This window comes from Pecten maximus, unplaced genomic scaffold, assembly GCF_902652985.1.
Source record: "Pecten maximus unplaced genomic scaffold, xPecMax1.1, whole genome shotgun sequence".
NCBI lineage: Eukaryota > Metazoa > Mollusca > Bivalvia > Pectinida > Pectinidae > Pecten > Pecten maximus.
Window position 1 is genome coordinate 361,591 of NW_022979540.1, and position 11,116 is coordinate 372,706.

General features: G+C 34.6%; 1 long non-coding RNA gene across 2 annotated transcripts; it reads right to left on the bottom strand.

Moving 5' to 3' along the window:
• Positions 1-1,374: 1,374 nt before the first annotated feature.
• Positions 1,375-9,741, bottom strand: LOC117318871. Of its 2 annotated transcripts, XR_004530471.1 has the most exons (4): positions 9,678-9,741; positions 1,873-1,956; positions 1,651-1,696; positions 1,375-1,394 (listed from the first exon to the last, which is right to left on the bottom strand). It is a non-coding gene; the product is annotated as an uncharacterized LOC117318871 (long non-coding RNA). The 2 variants fall into 2 exon arrangements; XR_004530470.1 differs by lacking the exon at positions 9,678-9,741 and having other exon boundaries at positions 1,873-2,603.
• Between the last annotated feature and the right edge of the window lie 1,375 nt (positions 9,742-11,116).

The window sequence follows — 11,116 nt, forward strand, 5'->3', positions numbered from 1 at the left end:
GGGCCAAAAAGGGTCAAATTGACTGAAATTTCAAAAATCTTCTTCTCTACTCTCAGATATGGTAGAATCAAATACTCTTCATAGATGGAAGGGTCTTAAGGTGCTTTACCAAAATTGTGAATTTCATGACCCTTGGGTCTCACGTTTGCCCCTGGGGAGGGGGTAAACTTTACTATAGTTTATATAGGGAAATCACATTTTTTACTATTATTTGTTGGATTTGTATTGGAATTCATTCTAACTTGGTTCAAATTATCAGCATGGGATTACAGTTTGATGTTATGTACATGTTGGCCCTGGTTGACCCCCAGGGGCTGGTGGGCGGGGCCAAAAAGGGTCAAATTGACTGAAATTTCAAAAATCTTCTTCTCTACTCTCAGATATGTTAGAATCAAATACTCTTCATAGATGGAAGGGTCTTAAGGTGCTTTACCAAAATTGTGAATTTCATGACCCTGGGGTCTCACGTTTGCCCCTGGGGTGGGGGTAAACTTTACTATAGTTTATATAGGGAAATCACATTTTTGACTATTATTTGTTGGATTTGTATTGGAATTCATTCTAACTTGGTTCAAATTATCATCATGGGATTACAGTTTGATGTTATGTACATGTTGGCCCTAGTTGACTTCCCAGGGGCTGGTGGGCGGGGCCAAAAAGGGTCAAATTGACTGAAATTTCAAAAATCTTCTTATCTACTATATGTTAGAATCAAATACTCTTCATAGACTGACCCCATTAGGACTGATGGGTGAGGCCAAAAAGGGTCAATTTAGTTGGCCGAAATATTTCAAATCTCAGGTGACCGTTAAGGCCCTTTGGGCCTCTTGTTGACTATAATTTGTTTGATTTCGATTGGAATTCATTCTAACATGGTTAACATTATCAGCATTGGATGACAGTTTGATGGCATGCACATGTTGGCCCTGACTGACCCCCAGGGGCTAATGGGCGGGGCCAAAAAGGGTAAAATTGACTGAAATTTCAAGAATCTTCTTAACTCTCAGATTTGATGGAATCAAATACTCTTCATAAATGGAAGGGTCTTAAGGTACTTTACCAAAATTGGGAATTTCATGATCCTGGGGTCTCACGTTTGCCCCTGAGGAGGGGGTAAAATTTACTATAGTTTTTATAGGGAAATCACATTTTTGACTCTAATTTGTTTGATTTCGATTGGAATTCTTTCTAACTTGGTTAACATTATCGGCATGGGAAGACAGTTTGATGACATGCACATGTTGGCCCTGACTGACCCCCAGGGGCTAATGGGCGGGGCCAAAAGGGTCAATTAAGTAAACTGAAATATTTCAAATCTCAGGTGACCGTTAAGGCCCTTTGGGCCTCTTGTTTTTCTCTCTGTTTCATTCAAACTTACATCAGTGTCTCCTATTCTGAAAAAAAGAAATAGTTTTTAAAAACATGTTTTTACAATCATAAGTCTTTCATAATTTAATGGTAGACAGACATCACTACTGATATTTTCCCCATGTAAAAGTAGATTTATCAACAATAATTTTTCTAAGGTGAATTCAATATCAACCCACAATATAGCTTTTCAATCAATTGCTGCTGTTCAAAGATAAATGAATAGAAGGGATAAAGTCAGCTTAATGAAATTAATCAAACAGAATAAATTTATATACTTACGGGGCAAGCAGAATTTGCAAGAGGTTTTCCCTCTTCAAATTTGGTTCTGAAAATAAATACAGACTTGCGAATACAAATTTTTTATAACAAGATTTCACAGTCATGATTTAAGTGAAGATTTTAAAAACTTTTCTCTAGTGGTAACATTTTTCACTTCAATGGCCTTGAAAAAGATAAAAATGTTGTCATAATATATATCTTTAACTGTTAATTTATAATTACCTTTTCTGCATGAGGGACTTTTATATTGGCTTCTCTCTGGCCACCACGCTGGCTTATTTTTAGCCCATGGACGCTTGGTTTTAACTGAAAGGTATATAATTGCATGATTTAATCTATTTGACCCCTGTGACCTTGAATGTATATCAATGTTGTACATTTAAACAAACATAATAGCCCTTTACCCCAGCATGCTACAGACCAAATACCAAGACCCTGGGCCTCTTGGTCATTGAGAAGTTGTTTTAAAGATTTTAGCCTATCTTATCCCTGTGACCTTGAATGAGGGTCAAGGTCTTTCATTTGAATAAACTTTGCAGCCATAAATTTACCCAAGCATGCCTCAGGCCTAATATAAAGTCCCTGTGTCTCTTGGTTATTGAAAAGAATTTATTTTGAAAAGTTTAACCTATTTGACCCATGTGACTTGGATGAAGGTCAAGGTCATTCATTTGAACAAACTTTTTTTTGTAACTTGTATATTTTATTCAATACAATGATATGTGTACATGATAAACAGAGCACTTTGTAATAGCTTCACACAACATATATGTACAACAAATATGTACAATATCTATCTACAATGTATATAACACTACTCGTACATCTGCTCATACATTCGAGAAATTCTATAATGATCATACATCTGCTCATACATTCGAGAAATTCTATAATTAGAGATTACACAACGAGTGATTGTTGGATATGGAATTTATTTCACACGAGTAAGTTATTTTTTAAAAGTTACAAAAGACACGAGCTTTAGCGAGTGTTTTTTTGCAACTTTTAAAAAATAACTTACGAGTGTGAAATAAATTCCATATCCAACAATCACGAGTCGTGTGACCTGTTTCTACCACAATAATATCGGCTTGAATCAAAGGGAAACGTGGCCAAGTATAATTTCGCGTATGCAAATAAAGTATACTGGTGACGTCCGGGACCCGGTGATGTGACGTCATAAGATTATTGATGATGTCAATAACAATTGCAGCTTGGGTCAAAGTTCGAATTCTTGACCAATCAAAAGACCGGAAGGTCATATTTATCCAACAGTCGGCACATTTATACAATGGCTTGAGAGTGGAATAACACGGCGTATTGTGGTAGAATGATTGTTACACAACTACATAACACCACTTGTATGATAGCACAGCATAGTCTTACTGAACACAACATGTTTCATTTTATGAAATAGTTTACCAGTTACCCATCATATATATACTAAATTATCGAGTGGTTTGCATATACATGATATATCAGGCTAGGCCTATCATATATCAAAATTTCCATTTTAGAATCAAAACACGTTTGACGTTGCAGGAAAATTGAGTCCATCAGTTAATACAGTATGGTTATCAAAACAATACACCTTTATTGAATGGTTCTGACAAATGTTCATAAATTTTACAAGTGATTATATTGTGGACTTAATCACATCTGTCATTGCAAGTAAACCTAATGAAAAACACATTTTAGACTCGTTACATGTTTCCGAGGCACTGGAATAATATTAAATTTACATGAAAATAGTGTCACACGAGGTAATAAATATGTTTCTGATATTACACATGCACATCTTTTATGGTAACAATAAATCCATCTGATTGAAGACTGAATATTTCTATTTTATCAAACATTTCAAACATTGTAGATTGTCATGATTCTGTCGGTTTAAACATGATTCTGTCGGTTTAAACATTTACCATTAGTCTAAAACTTATCAATTCTTCAAAATACACCACAAATCACAATTAACACAAAGAAAAAAGACTACATTCAATTAGTATTTAATATGTATGATTTTGCTGAATCAAAGTTCAGCTACATATAACATAAAGGTATTATTAGACAGCATGTATGTCACAATAATTCTATTTCTTTCCTGCGAACAAAAAATACAACTAAAATCTGTGAACCTGAACTATATTACTTTATCAATGTCCTCCATGTGTTGGATTTAATGGGGATATACTTAAGTCAATGTACCTTATTATTGTGCTAGTTTCAGTACATTTCAGATTTTTTAATTTTTAAAAAATACAACTTTGATATTACAGAGATTTATTTTATAAATATGGAAGCTATATTAATTCATACACAATGACGAAGTAGTACACATATATATCGCAGCTATATATACATAGACAGATCATGTGAGAATGACGATGCATGGACAACAGATAAATACTCATCAGGTATTTTGGACAAGTCTTGAAATGTATGATGTATATATTCAAAGAATTCACTGCAGCTAGAACTTGGCCATGTCAACTGCAGAACCTGTACATCAACAATAGATTTTTGCTCAAATGCATTAACTTTTTATTTATTTTCAATTGATCATCTTAGAAAGTAAATAAGGCTTCATAATTGTAATTGGCGGAAATAAGATGCCGTTACTTTTTCGACAGCAACAGCTTCATCAACATTTCACTTTAAAGTTTTATTTTGTAATCCCGACATCAACCAAACTTGGTATTATTACATGTAGTTAGATCACATATTGGACATCTCAACTTTTGTTTTGTGTTTATCTCAGTTTCTTACAAAGGATCCAAGTGAGCTAATAGCCATGCGAAGATTATATACTGTACAAATGTTTAACCTTTGTGTCACAAATGAAACGTGTACTGTACTGTCTTGGGGCCTACTGTAGTTGTACGCATTGCCCGAGCGGCTTCGCACAATAACCATCATAATTATCGCGAAATGAAGAACGTTTAACGATCAATTAACATTGATTTAAATAAAATACTATCATTTGACTTACTTATAAATGTGTTATTGTTCTGGCCGCTGTTGTTACATATCAGATTTAAAATGGATGTGTTTGTGTCTAATGATTTTCTCTGACAAGATTTTCGCCGATATCAACTTGGATAGTTCAAACTCGCGCTTATTTTCTGAAGCATAATTTTGAATAATTTGAACAGGTTCATCAATATTTATTTAATTTTGTTCGAACTAACTGGAGGTTTACCGTAATCTTTGTGTCCTACTCGTAGACGAGTCATCCTCGCTGCAAACCATAATCAGATTAACTACTGTATTTGCTCTGCTGGGCCTCATAGGTCACCCTATATGCAATATCTGCTCCCTCTCCCCTAAGGATTTTTCTGACCATATTTGGTTAAAATCCTTTCAGTATACTTTGTAACAAAGTTAACATTCATGCAAAATCTGTTCCCTTTCCCCCTGATGGTGTTTCTGATTGAGTTTGGTTCAAATCCATTCCAAACTTTTTGACAAATACGGATTTAAAGGAATTACCTCAATTTCCCCTATTGGGACCTACCCCTCAGTCCCTGGTGTCCTATAAAATTCTGATCCCCATGAAATACTGACCCCGAGTCATTATTTTATGCTTAAGATATTGATCCCCCACCCCTAAAATCTTGACCAACCTTGAGCAGATGACACAGACAGGTGACCAGCACACAAGTATAGGTGTGATATTTTACTGAAGAGAAATAATTTGCAGCCTTATAAAGCTTGTAATTATCAAATGCTGTAGAAGTGAAATGAATTAAGATTATACACTAAAATTTTACTTTTATAAACATTTATATCTTATAATTAATTTTTCTTTGTTTTCATGGTAAATACTCAAATGTGATTGGTCCAAAAATTCTTTTCCTTCTTGTATGAAGGAAATTCCGAGAATGGCGCGAAAAATGTGACATCACAATACAACAATTGACTTTGCGTATTGATTTGAGAAAAAGAATCCCATTTAAAACCAGTAAAATTGTACATAAAACATGTTTTAAATTAGAAAATCATTTTCAAAAATTAATTATAAGTGTTGATGTCAATTATTTTTAGGTCACCTGAGACAAAGTCTCAAGTGACCTATTCTTATCGCCTTTTGTCCGTCATCGTGCGTCGTCCGTCCGTAAACAATTTACATTTTCAACTTCTTCTCCAAAACCACTGAACCAAATTCAATGAAATTTGGCAGGGAGCTTCTATGGCTAAAGGTCAACTAAAATTGTGAATCATATGGTCCCCATCCCCCAGGGACCTGAGGAGCGGGGCCAAAAAGGGTCAAATTGACTAAAACTTCAAAAATCTTCTTCTCTACTCTCAGATAAGGTAGAATCAAACACTCTTCATAGATGAAAGGGTCTTAAGGTGCTCTACCAAAATTGTGAATTTCATGTCCCTGGGGTCTCACGTTTGCCCCATGGGAGGGGGTAAACTTTACTATAGTTTATATAGGGAAATCACATTTTTGACTATTATTTGTTGGATTTGTATTGGAATTCATTATAACTTGGTTCAAATTATCAGCATAGGATGACAGTTTGATGGTATGTACATGTTGGCCCTGGTTGACCCCCAGGGGCTGGTGAGTGGGGCCAAAAAGGGTCAAATTGACTGAAATTTAAAAAATCTTCTTCTCTACTCTCATATATGGTAGAATCAAATACTCTTCATAGATGGAAGGGTCTTAAGGTGCTTTACCAAATTTGTGAATTTCATGACCCTGGGGTCTCACGTTTGTCCCCTGGGGAGGGGGTAAACTTTACTATAGTTTATATAGGGAAATCACATTTTTGACTATTATTTGTTGGATTTGTATTGGAATTCATTCTAACTTGGTTCAAATTATCAGCATGGGATGACACTTTGATGGTATGTACATGTTGGCCCTGGTTGACCCCCAGGGGCTGGTGGGTGGGGTCAAAAAGGGTCAAATTGACTGAAATTTAAAAAATCTTCTTCTTACAACCCAAATAAGGTAGAATTAAATTAATACTCTTCACAGATGGAAGGGTCTTCAGGTGCTTTACCATAATTGTGAATTTCCTAGCCCTGGGGTCTCACGTTTGTCCCATGGGAGGGGATAAACTTTACTATAGTTATAGGGAAATCACATTTTTGACTATCATCTGTTTTATTTGTTTTGAAATTCATTCTTTCATTCAAATTTACTGAAATATTTCAAAAATCAGGTGACCGTTAAGGCCCATGGGCCTCTTGTTTAGTTTCATCGAGGTATGAAATAAATTTTGTCCCATATGTGTGTACATGTATGTTGATTCCATAATGGAGTTTTCCATATATACGTATCACTCTTATTTCTTTGCTGGCATCAACAAAGGGTTTACAAGCTTTCCAAAAAAAACTGACCCCAAAAACTTTGAAGTGGGTTTTGGTGCCAAAAAAGTTAAGTGCTCAAAATGGTAAAATGCGAAAAAAATCACTCCTAGACCTCTAATGAATGTATAAACCAAATTAGAAGGGCATGAGATGTATACTTTTGGACTTACAAGCTTCCCAAAAACTTACTCCAAAAAACTTTAAAGTTTTGGGGTGGGAATCTGACGCCAACACTGACGGGTGACAGCATTAGACCTTGGTTACTCTTAACCAGTGAGCTAAAAAGGATATATGAGCACTTTACAAAAAATGATATGTAATTCATGGATATATCCTTAGTTAGCCAAACATGAGTGGTTGTATACATTGTGGGAGTTGATAGGCGTGTGTTAAAGGGTATTATATGTAGTGAATAGGTATTTTATTGGGTAGGTCATGATCAGTGTTTTATGGGAGTAGGTCAGTAATTTATGGTAGTAAATATTGTTTAATTGGTGATGATATGTATATTATAGGGGGTAGGTCAGTATTCTATGACAGTATAAATTATTACTTAAACAGTTATGATATGTATGTTATTGGGGGTAGGTCAGTATTTTATGGCTGAACATATTACTTAAACAGTTTCTATAGAGGATGTATGATTGTGGTATATGTGTTACTATAGGAGACTGCATGATAGAGGTTGTTATTGTGGGAGGATGACATATGACAGAGGTTGTTACTGTAGGAGGATGTATGATAGAGGTTGTTACTGTAGGAGGATGTATGATAGAGGTTGTTACTGTAGGAGGATGTACGATAGAGGTTGTTACTGTAGGAGGCTGTATGATAGAGGTTGTTACTGTAGGAGAATGTATGATAGAAGTTGCATTAGAGGTTGTTACTGTAGGAGGATGTATGATAGAGGTTGTTACTGTAGGAGGATGTATGATAGAGGTTGCATTAGAGGTTGTTACTGTAGGAGGATGTATGATAGAGGTTGCATTAGAGGTTGTTACTGTAGGAGGATGTATGATAGAGGTTGTTTCTGTAGGAGGATGTACGATAGAGGTTGCATTAGAGGTTGTTACTGTAGGAGGATGTATGATAGAGGTTGCATTAGAGGTTGTTACTGTAGGAGGATGTATGATAGAGGTTGCATTAGAGGTTGTTACTGTAGGAGGATGTATGATACAGGTTGTCACTGTAGGAGGATGTATCATAGAGGTTGCTACTGTAAGAGGATGTATCATAGAGGTTGGTAATTCTTTATTGGGGACTGTCCAGAGCACATATATAAAGATGATGATGGTATGGATTTATTCACATAACACACATCAGCTCTAATGTAATATATCACTTAGAAAACAGAGTTAATTAAATATATTGATCCACCCAAAATATTTGCCAACACTGTTTATTTAGAAAGTCTCAATTTTAACAGTTGGTCTCTCTATTATTAATGCTATTTATCAAACCATTGTGTAGTATTTTTTTCTACACAAATTATATGTACATGTATGTATAAAATTTAGTCATATGTATCTTAAATAACAATAAAATTGGTAAAATTCTATTAGTTTTAGGCCCAGGGACTTGATATAAGGCCTGTAGCATCCTGGAGTGAAGGGCTATCAAGTTTGTTCAAATAAATGACCTTGACCTTCATTCAAGGTCAACTTGGTCAACTAGCTAGCTAAAATCTTTCAACATCTTCTCAATAACCAAGAGACTCTGGGACATGATATTGGGCCTATAGCATGCTGAATGACTAGGGCTACCAAGTTTGTTCAAACATATGACATTGTTCTTGATTCAAGGTCATGGGTCAACTAGGCTAAAATCTTAAACAACTTCTTAATAACCATAAGGCCCAGAGACTTGATATTAGGCATGTAGCATTTTAGTGTGAAGGGCTACCAAGTTTGTTCAAATAGATGACCTTGACCTTCATTCAAGGTCACATTGGTCAACTAGGCTAAAATCTTAAAAACAACTTCTTAATAACAAAAAGAACCAGGGACTGTATATTAGGCCTGTAGTATCCTGGGGTATTTTTTTCAGCTTTTAATTCAATTTTCCGTTAGCTTAAAAGATATTCTATCAACTACATCAGCCTCGACTTACATATACAGTGTATCATATATTCAAGACTTTTAATTTTGCCTCATGGTGTACGTTCTTTACGCAGAAGTGGATAAATAGGATAATGTCATTAATCATGTTATAGCAGAAATACCAAACGTAGCTGACAGAAGAAACCCATTCAATTCAGATACTGACATTGATGTTGAATATTTCTAACAAATATATGTAAATTGTAATTGATCTTATTTGGGGTTTTTTTTTTTTTTTTCTGTAGAAACTGTCATATTCAGTTAGTTCTTGTAATTTAGGTCTTTTTATATTGATATTGATATGTTTTATTTCATCTGATGATGTTTAAGCTTGTTTTGTTGTTGTTTTTTTTACCAAAATCCATGTCGGATCACTTAGTGGTGGAAATGGCTTCTCAAAGATATCTTAAGTCCACAAATTTTCTGGACTTAGAATTTGTTGAATGTGAAACAACATATGTCCCATATGTGTGTACATGTATGTTGATTTCATAATGGAGTTTTCCATATATATGCATCACTCTTATTTCTTTGGTTGCATCAACAAATGGTTTTAAACCACATACTGTGGAAATACTTACAAAAACTCGAAATACTTACAATAACTCCTTGTTTTTTTAATCGCTTCACTGCGTAACTGATGAACAGTCATTTTTTCATAATCTGTAAGTAATAATGTCAGAGAGTTCACATTAAAAAAAGTAATAAATATTTCTGAATAGTTATTTCACTTCATTCTACGTAATATAAAATTTGAAAGATCTAAGTATTTCTTCAAAAGAAGTGTTAACAAGCATCATCTGTAATATTCCAAGCTGGTCATCGGTCAATCATCTTTCTTTTATGTTTAGTCTCAAATTGAAATATAAACCTAGTTACACATAAAAATTGAGATAGAAATTGTGATGAAAAATATTTAAGCACGAAACATGGACAGACACGGAATGAAGATTCTAATTGGCCCTTCAACTGCATTGAATCATTATTGACTTTAACAAAATAAAAGAATTCTTTAGATTAGGAGATGGACAGATAGGGGACAAAGATTTGATATAGACCTCCGGCTGCAGAGAATATATAATAACTCAAAATTGGGATATTTGTATATATTTACGTACCCATTTTTCTTTCTTATACCTGCAACAAAGACATTATTCCACAATCAAAATATTCAATAAGCATGGTTAAAAGATTCTATATCATTTAATGTGATATACTTATTCTACATGTTGTATAATCTATAAGTCTGCAGGTACTACAACATTTATCAATCAACATTCAACAATCAATTGATTTTGATTCCCGCTGCTCATGATCACCTCCCCAACAGCATGGTTCGAGTTCTAATTTTTTTTCCCTTAGTGTATATATATATATATATGTTTGTAATGCATAAAGCCACCATTTCAAAACAAGGGCTTCCAAAATGGTCTTGGCTCCATCCATTGAATGATCTTTATCACTCATATAAAAGACTGATCTTTTCTGTACTTTTGTCTTATCCCCCTTTTTCCTCATAATCAATTGTTAGATATGGGGAAGCTTCATATATATCTGAAGAGTAAAAAAGGCCATACGTATCAACATGCACCTGTCAGAGATGTATTCGCCATCTTCTATGAGGATGATGACCAACAGTGGCCGTCACCTCGTACACGCATTTTAGAAAAATGTGTACCTGAACAAGAGGCCCAACGGGCCTTAACGGTCACCTGAGATTTGAAATATTTCAGTTAATTTAATTGACCCTTTTTGGCCCCACCCATCAGTCCTTGGGGTCAGTCGGAGCCAACATGTGCATATTAAGCTGTAATCACATGCTGATAATTTTAAGAAAGTTAAAATGAATTCCAATAGACATAAAACAAATGATTGTCAAAAATATGAATTCCCTATATAAACTAAAGCAAAGTTTACCCTCTCCCAAGGGGCAAACGTGAATCCCCAGGGTCATGAAATTCACAATTTAAGTAAAACACCATAAAACCCTTCCTTATATGAAAAGTTTTTGATTCTATCTTATATAGGTATTGAGAATA